General features: G+C 34.5%; 1 protein-coding gene across 1 annotated transcript in view; it reads left to right on the top strand.

The window, feature by feature from the left end:
* The window catches only part of CACNA2D1 (calcium voltage-gated channel auxiliary subunit alpha2delta 1), a 360302-nt gene that overhangs the window by 233942 nt on the left and 109150 nt on the right, over positions 1-17210 (top strand). The window lies entirely within an intron of this gene.

Below are 17210 nucleotides of genomic sequence, written 5' to 3'. Positions count from 1 at the left end.
CTTGCAGGTCTTTCTCTGCTTGTTTTTGTAATTCATTTCTCCTGCTGATTGCCAATGCACCACGCAGTTTTTTGATTTAGCTGTTCCACTACAAGCAGCTTTATGTCCAGTCCCATTCATCCTTCCTTCCATCACACCTGTGATTCCGGCCTGATGTTAATCGCTGCTCTCACTGACATTTCCAATCTAAGGATTGGTTTTCTCAGCCAGAAGTTATAACTCCTGCACATGTTATACCTATATATATACCATATATATGTGCCTAATATAGATTACCCATCTGTAGCTGGCTTCAATCAGAAACAAATTCAGAAGAAAACTGCTTGGGTTTTTGGTAACTGAAATTCTGTGAATGTAGACAGTTGTTACAAGAGGTGATTCCTTGTTTTATTTTCTGGGCAGAGATGTACATGTTTATGAAGAAAACTCCCCTTTTAAAGTTACAGGAAATGCTGTGGCTTAGAAGCACCCGTGATTGAAATTTCTGGAAGAACAGAAACTGCCTTTTGTGCTTTAATGTGTATGTAACAGTAATGACAGCCACCTTGTAACAAACAGCATGTTCACTGCAAGTAAGCAGAAAATTGGCTCAAATACTCTTCTGGTGCTAGTTTCAGCAAGGAAATGAATGTTTTCGGGTTCCACTATAAATGGATCATTTGAACCATACAGAGTGCTTACTAATATGTCAAGTCAGTGCAATGTACCTTCAAACATGAAAACAGTGTTCCATTAGGAATAAAAGCAGCTTAAAATTTGTACACTGGTCTATTTATCACCTTTTTTCAGAAGAAGAAATAAAATAGAAAAGCATCTCCTAGATCCCATTAGGCCAAGTCCCTTTTTTTCTTTTCTTTTTTTTTGTTGGTCTTTGATTAGTTTTTCTCGTTTTGATAACTTTCTGATTATATTCTGAAAGAATGGTGATTGAAGTAGCTGCATTATTGTATTTCCCATGAAAACTCTGCTCCTTATATGCCTGTGCAGATACAGGATTTAGAAACTACATTCCTGCACCTAAGCCTTATATTACTGTATAATGTCAATTTAAGGTGCAACGTGCAGCCAGAGAAGTAAAAATGGGTGTCTGCTTTGTTGGATTGGAACCAATTGTCCCAATAACTTTACAGTGAGGTTAATTTTGATGAGAAATAAAGAAAATTTCCTTTATTTCCATTTTATAGTGTATGAAATAAAATTATTTAGAGATTTTCCATTTATGTCACCAATCATGGTGAATGTAACTATTTAACTCTTAAATCAGGGTAGCTCTCCCTGTGTCTCTTTTAAATATGTTTTTAATGTAGCCCGGTAATTACTGATTTTTTTCATTGTGAATAATTACTTTCTACAATTTTTAAGACATTTTTTAGGGAAAATATTGATTTAATTATTGGTAAGATTAATTGTGGGATTGACTCTGTTTATATAGATAACTTCTGGCTGAAGGAAGGCATTTTTGACTATCAGCAAGACTGAAATTTGTTGTTCTAGAACATTAATTGCTCCCTAATGTTCTGCTGTTTTGAGATTTCACGTGACCTGGAAGAGTTGCCTGCTTGTTTATTAATTTTCCAATTTTATCAATTTTTTTTTGTTCACTTCTGCTAATTTTATGTTTCTGAACTGTTATTCTATTTGTTACTCAAGAATTCATCTCAAGATGCTGTGTGCTACTAAGAGTCATACTCTGAGAATTAAACAATTTGAGGTCAAATTCATTGATAGAAAATGTTCTGTTGTGGTATTTTAGATTAAAAATAAATTGTCTTTCATTAAATACATAGATAGACTTGTTTTAAAATGTTGGACTCTGTGACATAGTTATTATGAAACCCTGATGTGGTCTTTTAGTATTAACTTGCAGAAAATTTGGTGATGAATTTACTTTATTGAGAAAACAGCAGTTATGTCTTAGGCTAGAGCTTCTCCACTGTAGCAACCTCTAAATGCCAGTCATTATTTTTTGTTGTTTGAGATTTATTATATGGTAAAAAAAATGAGTTTTGCAGTAACAATATCTAGCCAGGCTGAGATTTTTTTACTATTCATCAAGGGATGTCACCACAATGGTCATAACCCAGAGAAAGTGACACCTGCTCCATCCTTCTTTCACCTGTGGTGCTGCTTGCACATGTGCTGTGCGCTGCTACAGTTTTCAATTGTTTTAGGCTGAAGTGGAATTGAGAAGATTTAAGGCTCAGATCTGGAAACCAGTCAGAATCAGCATTTTCAGGCCACAAGAAGAATGTGTTATCAATGAGGTAGGTGGAAGTGAAGAGGTGTGGAGATGAAGTCCTTGGGAAGAAGCATCAATTATTTTTTGAGACGTATTTCCTGACCTTTGTGGAAACTTTTGCTTGTGTAAAGGCTTCATAAATAAGTAAAAAAAGCCATTTAACCTACTTGTACCATAAAACAGATGTGCAATTCTGTGTGACAGATGTGTCTGTGTGACAAGGTTATACTACTGTAAAATTGTAGGGGTTTTTTTTCCTCTCCTCAGAATCAGTGTGTTACCTGGAAGAGGGGAGAGTGTTTGGTGTAAAGGTAGAAAGGTATCATCCAAGAGCACTCTGAATTTAGCACTGTAAGAGACACTGAACAAAGTTATCACCAGGTTTTTGGATTGTCCTCCTGAGAGGTTATAACAATAATGTCAAAATCAAGTGTTTAAAGTGCTTTTAGCAGCAGAAAGGCTATAGTGTGGAAAAAAGCAGTGGAAAATCAAAATGATGACTTCAATGTAAAAATGAACATGATACCTGTGAAAATGATACAGAATTGGAAAGCAGTTACTTTGAGAAGATCAATACAACAACATTCAATAGAAACTGACAAGAGAAGTGAAAGCCTTTTGCTAGAATAAGATGAATATAAATAAGAGACAAATTAAATCTGACCCATAAATGAAAGATTGCTGAATGCATATGATCAATATGTAAAAAAATACAATGCAATGACCCAAAAACTTAAAAAAATTTTAAAATAGGGTTTTTTTCAAGAATAATATGGGAATATGCAAAATAAGTAAAAAAGAGATCATTGCAATAGGCATGTGATCATGTAAATAAGAATAATGCTATGTTAGTGTGCTTGTTTCTTTTATTGTGATTTTAATTTAAGTTGCTCATTGAAATCTGCTGTTATTTGGTCACCTTGTGGCAAATGTTTAGTTCTCTCTTCTTTCTTGTGTAGCTTTTGTAAATTATTGAAAGTCACAGGAAGGTGCAAGGGCGGTGAAGGAAGTATTTTGGTATAGAGTTTTAAATTATATTGTATGATCCTTGAAAGGGGAAGATCCACATTCTTATTCTCCACATCATCTCTTTTCAGTGGCTTATACTTTTTTTTTTTAATGACATTATTGCAGAAAGTCACACCTGCTGTGTTCAAGAAATTCTGGGCTAAACTTCAATCCAAGATGGGTTTTGAGTGTCTTCAAAGATGAAGGCACAGTTTGAGAGTTAAAAATCTTAGACAATTCTTTGTTGTGTTGCTTATAAATAATTGAATCCTTTGTCTTGCAAGAATACACTGTTTGATAGTACTGACTAGAGAGTGGAAAGCACAAGAGAAATCTTTCTGGACCTTTTGTTTCAGTGGAGTTGAAGAAATTTAAGATGTTCCATGTTATTAAAGTCACAAGACAATATTGACTAAAATGAATGTCTGCTTTTCTTCTACCACACTATCTGCTGCTGCAGAGACTTTTGGAAGGATGCTCTAGAAATTTCCTGTTAGAAAATACAGCATCTCTCTCTGTGTTTCGAGAGGGGGTGGTATTTTGGATTTTTGGAGCCATAACTGTAATGACACAGCCCGTTTCCACAAAAGTGCATCAGTTCTTTATGGCACTCACTGATAAGTAGTTTATTTGCTGTTCATGTTTCAAGCACACTCTCTGAAAGTTGGTTTGACTTCTTAACACTAGTATAGACAACTGAAAATAATTCAAATATCACCAATATGTGCAGACAAAAGTACAGAGAAAGGAAAAAAGGTAATAGAGTTAAATCTGTTGAGCTCTCAATAAGGGACTGATTGTCACTGAGCTAAATTAATCTTTTATCCTTGAAGGTTGGAATTGTAGCAGTGCTGACATTCCTTTTCTACTTGCTCAGATAAGTTATTTAATTTATGGTGTCTCATGAGTGATCCATTAGCATTTTTCATGCATTGTGGCAGTTAAACTTTCAAAAGACAGAAATATTACCTGAGTGTTTCAGAGCTGGGGGTCACCATGAAGTCACTAAACGGAACCATGAGGCAGATGAACATTGACACTTCCCATCCCTGGCAGTGTCCAAGGCCAGGCTGGATGGGGCTTTGAGCAACCTGGTCTAGTGGAAAAAGTGGCCCTGCCCATGGAAGAGGATGGAACCAGTGGATCTTCAAGGCCCCCATCCAACCCAAACCATCCCATGATTCCATAGCAGTGTAAAGAAGAGAAACCAGAGCTTCTGCATTATAATTTTGGCCTGTTTTTCTGTTAAATATACTCTATAGACCTAACAGATAATTAAAGAGTAATAATGCTGACATAGTGCCTGAAAGTGTTAGTATTCAGTTTCGCTACTCACATTGGAGGGAAAGTCCTCCCACCTAGCATTCCACATGCATTAATATCAGGGAGATTACTCACATCACTAAATCTGTATTTTTAGGTTGCTGATGTATCTGCTGATTCAGTTTTAACTAGGAGATCCCACTGAAGAATGCATTATTTGCAATATTCAGGGTAACACAATGCTCATTAAATCAGTGAATATAACCACTGGATGGAATGGTGAATTATGTCCTGATTTCAATGCCAAAAAATTCTAAAAAAGTAAAATGGTTCACCTGTTTTTTTTGCATTTTTTTTTGAGACAACAAGCAAACATTCCAGTTTTATATTTTGGTTTAGTTCGGGGTTTTTTTTGTGGTTTTTTGGGGTTTTTTCTTAATTTTTATTTTATTTTATCCTTAGCACTGAAGGGTAGATGCAAGCGCTGAAACTCTAGGCAGATGAAACAAGATCATGAGCAAAATATAAATTGCTGGAATGGGTAATGAAAGCCTAGACTAGGGCTGAACACAACCTGAGGCAAAATAAAGTAGTTGTTTATCTCAGCTTCTTCCCACTCCAGGGTAAGAACTAATTTTTGTCTCATCCATACATTGAACTGCTTACTGACTGCTTTTGAAAACATATATTATATGCATAGGTACACATATCTTTATAATGTATTTACAAAATTATTTAATATATAATCCAGATGAGATTGAACATTTAAAATTTATTTAGCTGCAAATTATGTAGCTATGCTTTTAAAATAAATTTCTATATGTCTTTGCTTGATTGATGATGGAAAATAGTACAAAATACATAATTTTTTAAAGTTTGTTTTTTTGCACCTCTGCAAGTAGCTCAGTTTTAGTTGGTTGTATAGAGTTACTGTTTTATTTCTCATTTTCTTTCAGAATAATCAGAGCTAATTTTTTTAAGTAATTTTATGAAACCCTTTCTGTTTGTCTCATAAATATCATTCTTGACTTACTTTCTTGAAACCTTGCATTTTTTCCCTCCAATTATAGATCTCCCAGAAATTTATTTTAATTTTTTTGGTATCTCAGTACGTATCTGCACAGAACACACCTGGTCAGCTGATTTTTCATGAATGACTCTTGATTTCTGCAGCAGGTTCATTTCTGCGCCACTTTTCCTTGAGCACTTCCATTTGTAGTCAGTAAAGTTTCCTTTACTTTTCAAAACTGGTCCTTAATTTGATCTTCCCTGATAACAGGGGAAGAGAGGTCAGAGGCAGAGGGATGTTGAGTAGTTGTTTTTACTTTTCCAAAACTGGGAGAACAGCAGGGAATTGAAGGACATGGCAGAACTCTGCTAGAAATTCTGTTTTGCTGCTGATAGAGCTCTTCCCTCATGATGAATCCCCAGCTCATGTTTGTCTTAATACATTGGGTCTTAATTCTCATTTTAGAATTTTCAAGACATGAAATATTTCTACTTATTTGATTAGATCATGCTTAACAAAATTAAATCATTATACATTAATAATGAACTAATTAATTGTGACAAATTGCAGAGCTGCAGCATTTGTCTCTTGCATTGCCTTGCCTTAGGGGTTATGCTCTCCTCAGCAGATGATGGATAACTTGTCTGCTTTTTCAGTTTGTTGGATGTTGTCACTGAGTGTGAACTGGATGCCTTTGACAGTATTTTATGCTGTTCTGTGGCATAAGCTGTCAAGAGAGGAGACAAGGGATAGATACCCAGTGATTACTCACTAGGTCATGCACCTGAAATCTCATTTTGCAAGAAAGATTTTCTTTGGCTAGTCCTACAATGTTTCTTTAAATGTCGTCCCTGAAGCAAGCTTGTAGGAGCTTGTTATTCAGAACAATATTTTTATCTTGACAGTTTTTTGTCTCTCTCTTGTAGATAGCTGAATGAACAAAATGTTTTTTGTTTGTTTCTGAAAAAAATATGTATGCCTTATTTTAATAAAAATAAGTATTTTTGACATTTACTATTTTTTATTTCCTGACTTCAAAATAAATAGTTTGAGTGGTTTTTTGGGTGGGTTTTTTTGGGTTTTTGTTTGTTTGTTTGCGATTTTTTTTGTATGTTTTTTGGGGGGTTTTTTGTTTGTTTTTGTTTGTTTGTTTTTGTTGTTATTTTTTGGGGGTTTTTGCATTCTTCCAGTGGTAGGAAGCCTGAAGATCAGAAATAAAGAAACTCTACATCTCAATTTTCATGTTACACTCTGGAATAACATAGCAGTGGCTTCAGTGGAAATATGTCCATTTGCAGCAGGTGGAAAATTGACCATTACTCTAACAGAATATTTGTATAAAGGAAGCAGTTGGTTTTCAGATAAGAAGTTTGATGTTAAATGTTACAGTTTGTTTGTATGTCTGTAAAAATACATATTTTGTGGGTTTTTTTATCATGCTCAGGCCCATCTCGTTAAGTAAGTTGAGTGCACTCTCCTTGCAGTTATAATAGAAGTTATTGCAAATATCTTCTATTATATATATATGTTCCAAATACATCTGCTGCTACAGATAACTGAAAATTGTGCTGTGACAGTGTGCATGAGACAGAATGACACTCTAGAGTACAAAGTTAAGCGTTGCCAGTTGACAGTGACCTTCTTTGCCATGGGAAAGCAAGTTGTTCTCATTCTCAGCTACCTGATTTATTTGACAACTATTGCTTTATGAGAGCTGGATCTGTCCCTGGTAGGACTGTAGTTCAGATCAGAAATGCCCTTTGTAAGAACATTTTGGCCCAAGTTACTGCAGCTGGCACTGCTGAACCTTCAGAGAGTGCAGCTGGATTTCCCTGTGATGCAGCCTAAGAGAAGATGCACTCCCACAGTGTCCCTGCCCACATCTGCTGTGATGGACATTGAGACTACGGCACAGGGCAGATGCAGCAGAAAATAAAATCTCCAAATCCTCTGTATGAAAATTGTAACCCCAGCAGCAACTTTTTCAATATACATAGCTGATTCCATTGCCCTGCACTTCAGGCTGATACAGGTGAAGTTGCTGAAACCAAGGTACTGTTAGAAAAGCAAAATAATGAGTTTCTTACAAGAAGCTTTCCTTATGCTTCATTGGTTCTTTTGGGTTTTGGGGTTTTTTTGCTTGTTTGTTTGTTTTCCTGAAAGTTACATGAAAAAAAAAATAGGTCTTCTTCATTTTTTGAAACAAGTGTTGCAATGGGTTGTTAGCAGATTGGGCCATTATTTCCCTGGAGTACAACCTGAATTGATGCAGAATGTCAGAGCGTAGTGGGATTTAGCAGGTGCTGAGCTGCTGGCATTCAGTTTTGCTTCTTTCATTCATCAAATATGAAAGTTAAACATGTGACGAAATGCCTGAAAGAATGAATCTGAAGTTTGGTTTATTTCACTATGTCATATGAATCCTACACTTTACTTTAAATCCAGGTTCATACTTATATAGCCTCCTCCTTTATCCTGGGAAATATGGCATCCTTACTCTCTGACTTCAGTTAAAAAATAGCTGCTTAAAATGCTGTATGACTTCATAGTTTTTTTATACTATATTCTTGACTAATTTGTTTCCATATGCATTTTTTCACTGCATAGCCATTGCTCCAGCTGTGTCTTTATTTCCTTAGCACACTGTTCACTCCCTAGAATTGGAAACAATCCATACAGAAGCCTTTAGAAACCTCAAACTCAGCATCTTCTCTCATTTTAAAAGCTCTGTTTATGCAGTATTTGCTCATTCAGGAAGGATTATGTGCCTTAGTTAAATATGGGAGGCTACAGTAATTAAAATGTAGTATACATGAGGCCATTAGGGTAGGTATTTATAACAAGATAAAATTTCTTCTTAAACAGCAAAGTAGATGTAAGATAACATGTCTTTCTTCATCCCATTCCAGTTTTCTGCAATTTTACTGCCTTGTCCTATGGTTTTATATTGACAAAGTAAATTAAAAACAAGGAGACCTTAGCAAGCAAGATTTTAGTTTTTTGGTTTTTTTTTTTTTTTTTTTTTTTTGGTCTGGACATTGTAGAACAAAGAACTTCTATACTGAGTGATTAAAGCAGCGAATAGAGAAAATTCAGATGAATATATACTCATGAGAGTACCCATGACATGGAAGCAGACAAAAACAACTACAAAGAAGCTTAATCTTACTGTGTTCTCAAAGATCCTTTTGAGGTTTTCTTTTTTATTATTTCAAAGGCATTTGGATTGTTATGAAGTGATTTTTAAGGATTTTTTTTTTAATTTTCTTAAAACATCTAAAGCAACAAGCCCCAACTCCTAATATTGTCATCTGCTTATTGGATCAGAGTGACAAAATGTACAGAAAGAGTAGCTAAACACTGCAGAGTTAGAGTGTTCTGAAGATGGGGGATGAAATCAGTTCTCTAGGCAGTAAAATTTTTGTCATTATCTTCAGGGAGGCCAGGACTCACTGGAACACAGCTTGGCATCCAGAGCAGGACTGGGAGCCTGTGTATCCTTCCACATGGTGTAAACACTATAGAAGAAAAAAAATATGTTTTTCCTTTTGTAAAGGAACAGGAAAAGTCTTTATAGCAAGAAATAGAAATGTCTTCAGAGCAAGAAGCACCTCTGTTTATGTAGGCAGTAAGCTTTGAACTTGCTGGTACTCTATGGCCCCATAATCTTTGAGAGGAGTTTTATTCATGCTCCCTCTATATAATCTGGAGAACAACACCAAAGCACACCTATATAGCAGTGGAAGTACAATACCTATGATGATGCTAGGGCCAAGAGTAACAATTTCTGTTCTTATATTCTGATAACGCATAATGCAATTGCGTATGGTAAACATTTTCATCTGTTAGAGAGAGGGGTAGTTAAATTTCAGAAAATATCAGTCTGCTTTCTCTTTGGACCAGCCTGTGACCAATAACAAGAAGAAAAACAGCAAAAAATAATGCTTGTAGAAATTCCATTGTTTTTAATTCACTGGACTCATCCATGAGCTGATTGGAATATTGATGAGAAGCAGGAGCTGTCACATCTTTACCAGCTCAGGTGATGGAACAGAACTTGTCTCATCATCATTTTTCTCACGTTTCCTGCTGGTGCACTATATTCCCCTACATTTGGTGTGTCTTAGATTTCTGTTGCCAGAGATATATTTTAAATAAAATAAACCACCCTGCTATACCTTAATATTTCACATATATGGGAATTAGATTAGAATCCATTACCCAAATCCTCTGTATTACTTTAATATTTTTAAAAATGTGTTCTCCATATATTACCTAGATAGGAAAATAATTTCACAGTGCGAAAATCATTAATAATTGATTTTAATATTTTATAATATATACAACATATATATGTATGTAATCTATTTAGAAATATATATGAAGTCAATATAGATATCCATAGTTTATTTTAAAGCATTTAATATTCATTAATTAGAGATAAAGAAGTGGTTTTTCTTCCAATTCTTGCTCTGCTATTAGTGCTTTATTAAAGTGCATTTCTGTGGTTACTAAATTTAAGCTTCTAAACAGACATTTTCTTTATTTGTAACAAAGGGTGACACATCAGAGTAGGGCAGCTTTTTGCTTGCCAAATCCAATCCTTTATCTAGCTAGTTTGTGTCATTCCTTTAATAAAGTGATCAAGCTCAGTCTTAAAAGATCTGGGCTGCTTGCTGGTATCTCATAGCAAAAGACAATTTTAGGACATTCTGCTCTAAAAGAGACTTTCTAACTGCCTTTTCTAATTTATTCTCAAGTACATTTCTACCCTTTTGTTGTGCCGTTTCTGCCCTTACTCTTATATACCATTTTTGAGGGTGGGCTTCCTTTCTGACTCATTTTTTGTGTCACTGAACCACTATTTTCAGAGGACAGATTTTCTGTTCTTCACAGCCCATCTTAGTGGCCATTTTCAGCCTTTTGTCCACTTGCAGTTCATGTCCTTGTCATGATGGATGAAGCAAACTTAGAGATCCCAACCAATATGATGAGTGGTCTTCATTTATTGTACTATCACACTTATGCTTTTGCTGGACATATGTGTGCTTTCCAGTTTGCCATGGCTGGGAGAGGAAAGAAGGAAATGTCAGTGGATATTATTCATGTTGTAAGAAAAACTTTAAGTACTTTTCAAGAGGTGATCTACATAAAACCAAACAGGATGGCATCAGTTCTGAATTAACTGTTTCCAGACTACAATTAAAACAAAATATAATAGAAAACAGCCAAATAGTTTAAAAAATACAGAAAGCATGAAGTAAGAGAGCATTTTTACATGAGTTTTTCTGTTCCTAGTTCTTTTCCTTCTCACTTAAGCCAACTTTTGCTTGGGATGTACTGATCTTTTAAGGTGCTCTGAAAGTTATTGAAGTGGTGGTACTGTGGCAGAATGATGACAGAACTTAATAAATGATTCTAGAACAGCATTTTCAGACAGTGTTTTGATTGGTTTTATTTGGTTTTGTTAACACCTAATTAATTTTTTTTAGAGAGAGAATCTTCATTAAAGATCAAGCATACCTCTGTACTTTAATTTCAATGTCACTAGGATATCCTTTGAAATGCTAACAAAAAAATAGAGCAAATGAAGGAAGAGCAGAGTTAATATATGAAAGATGTGTGTATTTTTTTGATAATTAATCCCTTATATTTCCATTAAAAAACAACATATTTATCTGTTTGTATTTTTTCTGGTGGTTTGTTTTTGGGGTTTTTGGGACTTTTAAAGAAGGAATTATTTCCAAAGAGTGACTCTACTTTCAAGTATTCTGTAAAACTAATAGTGAATATTATAATTATTATTTTTATAATAATAAAATAATAATCAGGGTTTTTAAGGTTCTTAGACTGTGCATATCTGAAATACATACAAAATCTGAAAAGTCCTCTTGAACCACTCTAATAAACAGTATTTTTCACACATTTTGTCTTCTTGACATCTTCCCAGAATAACCTTACAACACTATGTGGTTGACATTGTGTATTTTTCCATTCTGAAATGCATCCTGGCATATTCTGAGATAAGAGGAAGCAACAACATGTAAGATGCACAAATGCTGTTTCCAGCAATGGATTGATAGTTTAGAATATGGTTGTCTTTTGTGTTTTGTGGAGATAAACAACTTGTGTATTAAAGGGTCTGTGTCTCTGCATTGTATTAACTCTTTTTGTTGAATTATAATAGAAGCATAATTCCATCTTCTGTTCTTGACATTTTTATTCTCATTTCCCTCTCCTGGCTGTTGCTTATTTTAATAAGATTTTCCTGTGGTATATGGCAGCAAAGCCAGACACCAGACAAAATATAGCATTGCCAATTAATTTACTTGATTTGGCACAGACACAACAGTATTCTAGACTTCAGTGACTTCTTAATGGAATTATTTATAGAAGTGTCTGAGACATAATAACAAATATCTAATGAGGCATGGAGAAGTTGTTCATTAAAAAAAAAGTACATGACATTTTGTCATTTTGCTGTAATTGTGAGCATAAAATATCTACTCTAAAGAACTTGAAATTATTTTATTCAATAATTGCTCCATGTATTAAAAACTGTATTTTAATACTTTGGTTTTATTCACCATTAAATGCATATTATCCAAACAGTTCTAATTATCCAGTAATTTTGAATTATGATATGGTGGGATAGGGGCTTCATTCAAACTAAGATGCTTCATTCAAAGTGAGATTTTGTAGCAAATTTGAAGAAATGTAATATTTGCAAGATCTAGAAGAGAATTGTATAATGAACTGTCCAGCTGGAAATTCCGCTGTATAACAATGGTTGTTTGTTGAATTCAAAGACTTATTTTTGCTTTTGCTCCCTTGCTTTGAGTGAAAAGGATGCGTTGCCTTGGCATTTGTATATGCTTGTTCTGATCAAATTTGAGAGTCTAAAAGAGAGGGTGGATACTACCCAGTTCCCTTATCTCTAGAAATTTTGCTGTTCCTCTTCTATACCTGTTTTCTAATCAGCTGTAACATTTCTTTGGATGACTGTTTTGACTTGGACACTTTCCTATGGTTTTGTATAAGTAGCATAAATGTCTAAATTCGGGTTTCTCAAAGGACCATTTACCTTGGAGAAAATGTTCCTTTTAAACCACTATAAATCTTTTCCTTGCTTTGGCCTTTTTGCTATTGCAAGAGAGAAGAAGCTGGCTTATAACACACATCAAAATTCAAGGAGTTGAAGTTCAAGTTACTCCTAGAACAGTTCTTCACATTATATTTGGGAGATATGTAGAAAATTCATGTGTTTGTGGGTCCTTCTAAGTCCCATATAAGAGAACAAAGAAGTGCTACTTTCCAGTGGCACTGGAGTGAATAAAATTCTGTGTAATTGAACATAAACATGAAGGAATAAATTATTTTTAAAAATTAGTGAAACACACATACATGTATATGCATATACTAATAAAGACACACATATGGATAAGCCAGTGCAAAAATCCATTTTAAAATTATCTTGACATAAAATATCTGTTCCTTCTAAGTCCCATATAAGAGAAGACAGAAGTGCAACTTTCCAGTGGCACTGGGGTGAATAAAATTCTGTGTAATTGAACATAAACGTGAAGGAATAAATTATTTTTAAAAATTAGTGAAACACACAAGTCATGAAAAACTAGTTTATACCTTCAGTAGAGTTTATTAGAGTTTTATTATCTGATGAAAATGGCTACAGATGGAAGCATCTGTGTTTGCACACATATATACAAAAATATGCACTAGCAAAAGTATTGTCCCTCTTTGCCCACTTTTGAATACCATAATTGATTGAAAATATATATTTAAACCATAACAATTACTACTCAGTGTTATTTTGAAGAAATCAATGGGTCAACTTCATTAAGAATAGTATGGAAGGGTAATACATTGCAGACATTAAAAGAAGATAAATGAATTGCTAAGGAGCTCCCTTCACTTCTCCCCAGTGTCTGTGTACCTGCCACATCAGGGAACAGCAGCTCACATATTTTCAGATATAGGAAATAACTCTCAGGCTTTGCAAATAAAGTTGTTCCCTGTCTTGCATGCAGGCCAGAGCCTCCACATTGAATAAATCATCAGAAGCATGTTCCAGTTCTTTTAAAGAAGGTACAGCAGTGCTCCCTATTTTTTATTGATTGCATTTGTAGGGGAAAATTGAATCCATTCCTTGTCAAGGCCCCTAAACCTCATATCATAAAGAAGAAGGAAAAAATGAAAAGATGGATGGAGTTCAGTGAAATTAGCCACAAAGAATGATCTTTCATATTGTGTGATGATGAATTTTATTTTTTCATCTTGCTTGTAGCATGTGAAAGGTAGCAGCTGATGTACTCTTAAGTATTCATCTTCAAAGACTGCTTTTAGAAGAACTGAAAATAAGCTTATTGGAGAGTTTTCTCCAAGTAGATTCTCTGCCAATTATCAGTCAAGAGCTCTTTCCTGTATGTAAGTTAACTCAAAGAAAGACAAGCAGATATACAGACGTGTGATTGTAACACCTCTAAACATTTTATTTTAGTAAAATGCTTTTTTTTCTCCAAACAGAAAATAAATTTTCACTACATAGATGAGGTTAATATAAACGATCTCTCCAATTAAGGTATTCTGACAGGTGCTATGTTCTGTACTATGAGCTAGTGAAAGTACCACAACTTTGATTTTTATGTGCCAATTGAGAATCAGGATATTTTATAAGGAATCATTTGAAGGGTAGTTTTTTGATGATTAGGACTGGGTTTGCTTGCTTTTCTTTGGAAAGCTTCAAATCCATTGCTGTAGGCTTTAAACCAGAACTCAGATGTATTGAAGTTGCCTATTATTGCATTCCAAGAAAAAAAAAAAAAGGGGAAAAAAAGAGGACTTGATTTACAGCTCATTTTTTTGAGTTCAGGGTGTATGCTTTAGCCGAAGGAAAACAATAGAAGCTGTGGAAAAACACTTAGACAAACAAAGTATTCAAACTAAAATTCCCAGCACCCTTTTGCTCATTTACTAATTACTAGATTAGTTAACACAGATGTGGGTGCATTCTATATCAAGTATACTTCTAGATATAATGAAAAAACCCAACCAAAAAACAAAAATAGCAAACCACTGCAGGAATTATTATTTTGATGATCATACAATCATTTATTTGAGTATCAATCCCACCAAATAAACTGTGTTTCTGTTCCAAATACAATTTTTTTTGGTCATAATGAGAAAGTAAATTAAGAAGAAGGTGATATATGTTTAGCCTGTCGCGTGTTATTGTTTATTACAGAAATGACACTTGATAACTTAACTGTGAATTTCTGGGGTGCAGGAATATCTGCAGTATTGCAGAATAGGAATATATTGCAAACTGTTAGTAGCCTTTTTTCCATATTTATTACAGTTTCCTTCTGTTAAGATGCTCTGTTCTTGTTACTTTTCTTGAATTCAACAGTATTTATTTTTTTGATTCCAGCTTCATTACTTGGGCCATTTGAAGGTTTTGGGGTTTTTTTCCCTTTGCTGTAGTTCTTGGATTTTTTTCTAGGCTGTTGTATTTATCTCCAGGAGAAAGTTACAGAGGAGGAGGAGGAAGGGGAAAGTGGGACATAAATAAAATCATAAAACTCTTAAATCTCACCGTAGAACATCACTTCCCCACAAATAATACACACAAGATCTAGAAATCCTTATCTCTTACTTTATAGCCTAATCTCAACAAGTCTAATAAAGTGCAAAAATTATCAGTTCTGGTTCTTGGATTTGACACTTCAGTATTTAGTTATTTTACTATCTGTAGACTATCTCCTTTTTGTGGTATGTATTTATTTGATATACATATTTGCATATATATGACTGTGTATGTGCAGAGGTGTGTGCATACAGATATAATTCTTTGCGATAATTTTTGGGTGATATTACAACCATAGAATCATAAAATATACTAGGTGGGAAGGGACCCATCAGGATCATTAATTCCAGCTCCTGGCTCCAGGACCTGTGTTCCTTTAGAGCATTGTCCAGAGGCTTCTTGGACTCTGTCAGGCTTGGGGCTGTAATCCCATCCCTGGGGAGCCTGTTCCAGTGCTCAGCCACCCTCTGGATGAAGAACCTTTCCCTGATACCCAACCTAAACCTTCCCTGACACAGCTCCCGTTTTTCTTCTTGAGTCCCCTCACTGGTCACAAGAGTGAAGACATTGGTACCTGTCCCTCCAAACAGAAAACAGTAGCATGAAAAGAAACAAAATCAAGCTGAAAATATCTTGTCTACCAAATTGACAAAGCTTCTAATGACTTAATGGAGCCTTCTGGAGGCCAGATCTGACACAAAGTCAAGTTTAGAGAGTCATGCATAATCTTTAATTACACAGTCAAACGGGATCTAAGATGTAATTGAACAGTAACCATTTAAAAATTATAATTAACATCTCATGGTGCCTCAGGGATTTTTTTCTTCTTTACATAAATATATATTTATTTATAATTATCTACTTGACAAAAAGAGAGGTATATAATAAAAGTTTATTGCTTACAGGAAATCTCAAGAGCTGGAAATTTCATTTGATATTTCTTCAGAAAGCTATCTCTTGAGAGGTTAATATCTTAAAACTACTCTGAAAAAAAACAGATAAACCTTTCTGCAAAATACATGGTGTAGCAATTTTCTCCTTAACCTTTAAAAACAACCTTGTAAAGTTTAATGTTGTGATCTCATTTCTCTAGTACCTTTTGAGAGCCTTACTTTGGAAATGGGCTGTAAACTGTTACTTTCAATCCATCCTTATTTTTATCTTTTTTTTTCCTATGTAGCAGGGGGCTAGAATGTGAACCTACATACCAAATTTTTCTCTGTAATGCCACTCAGGTCCTTTAAATGTGAACTGGTTTTATTTCAGCTTGACTTGCCCGTTTACAAAAGATGAATTTTCTTTCCTGTGTGCAATACCATAACGTAAGCAAGATCTCTATGGCAAGTGGCACTTTTCATTGGATTTATACCTACATCTTTAGCTCTTTTCAGAGGTTTTTTTCCTCTAGGTTCCTTTCCACTCTTGGCTTGCTGAACTAGATGCTTCAGTTTCAGAAATATTGCTTACAATCCAGTATGCAACATAAAAGAAATAATTAGTGAACAAACCATCAAAAAGCCTTTGCTTTTCAAAAATAACTCTGCATTTGAAATTACCTAAAACTGGCGGTGGGGGAGGGAGGAGAATTAATTAAATACTTACAAGTGATTGAGGTGAAAAGCATGATTTATCATAAGGTGTTTTGTTTCACAATGCAATTTGATTGATTACTGAATCTAGTACATTGATTCTTTAGTGCAACAGTGTTGATCATTTAATGTTCAGTTTTAAAGTTTCCCAATATAGGTCTTTCTAAAGAAGGTATAGAACATGTTTAAATATTCCATATTGGTTTAATGATATAAACTATTTCATTGATTAAAACAAGTATTGGTACAGGAGAACTTTATGAATGTAAGTTTCCGTGTAACTGGCAACATAGAAACACTGTTTAGCTGAAATGTGACTTTTCTTGTATTTTAAGTTAATTCACCCAGGTCATAAATGCTAACATTCACTTTGCTGTCCTTAGTGTCAGAGTCCAGATCTATGAATATTAAGATCTTTTTAGTGTGTGCTAATGAGCACTGCTGTTCATACAGCCTCACCTTAATAGTAGCAATAACTCATCAGTGTCTTTTTCCCGT

The sequence above is a fragment of the Ammospiza caudacuta genome, chromosome 5, assembly GCF_027887145.1.
Source record: "Ammospiza caudacuta isolate bAmmCau1 chromosome 5, bAmmCau1.pri, whole genome shotgun sequence".
NCBI lineage: Eukaryota > Metazoa > Chordata > Aves > Passeriformes > Passerellidae > Ammospiza > Ammospiza caudacuta.
The sequence above is the reverse complement of the archived record's forward strand: the minus strand, read 5'-3'. Positions and strand labels throughout refer to the sequence as shown.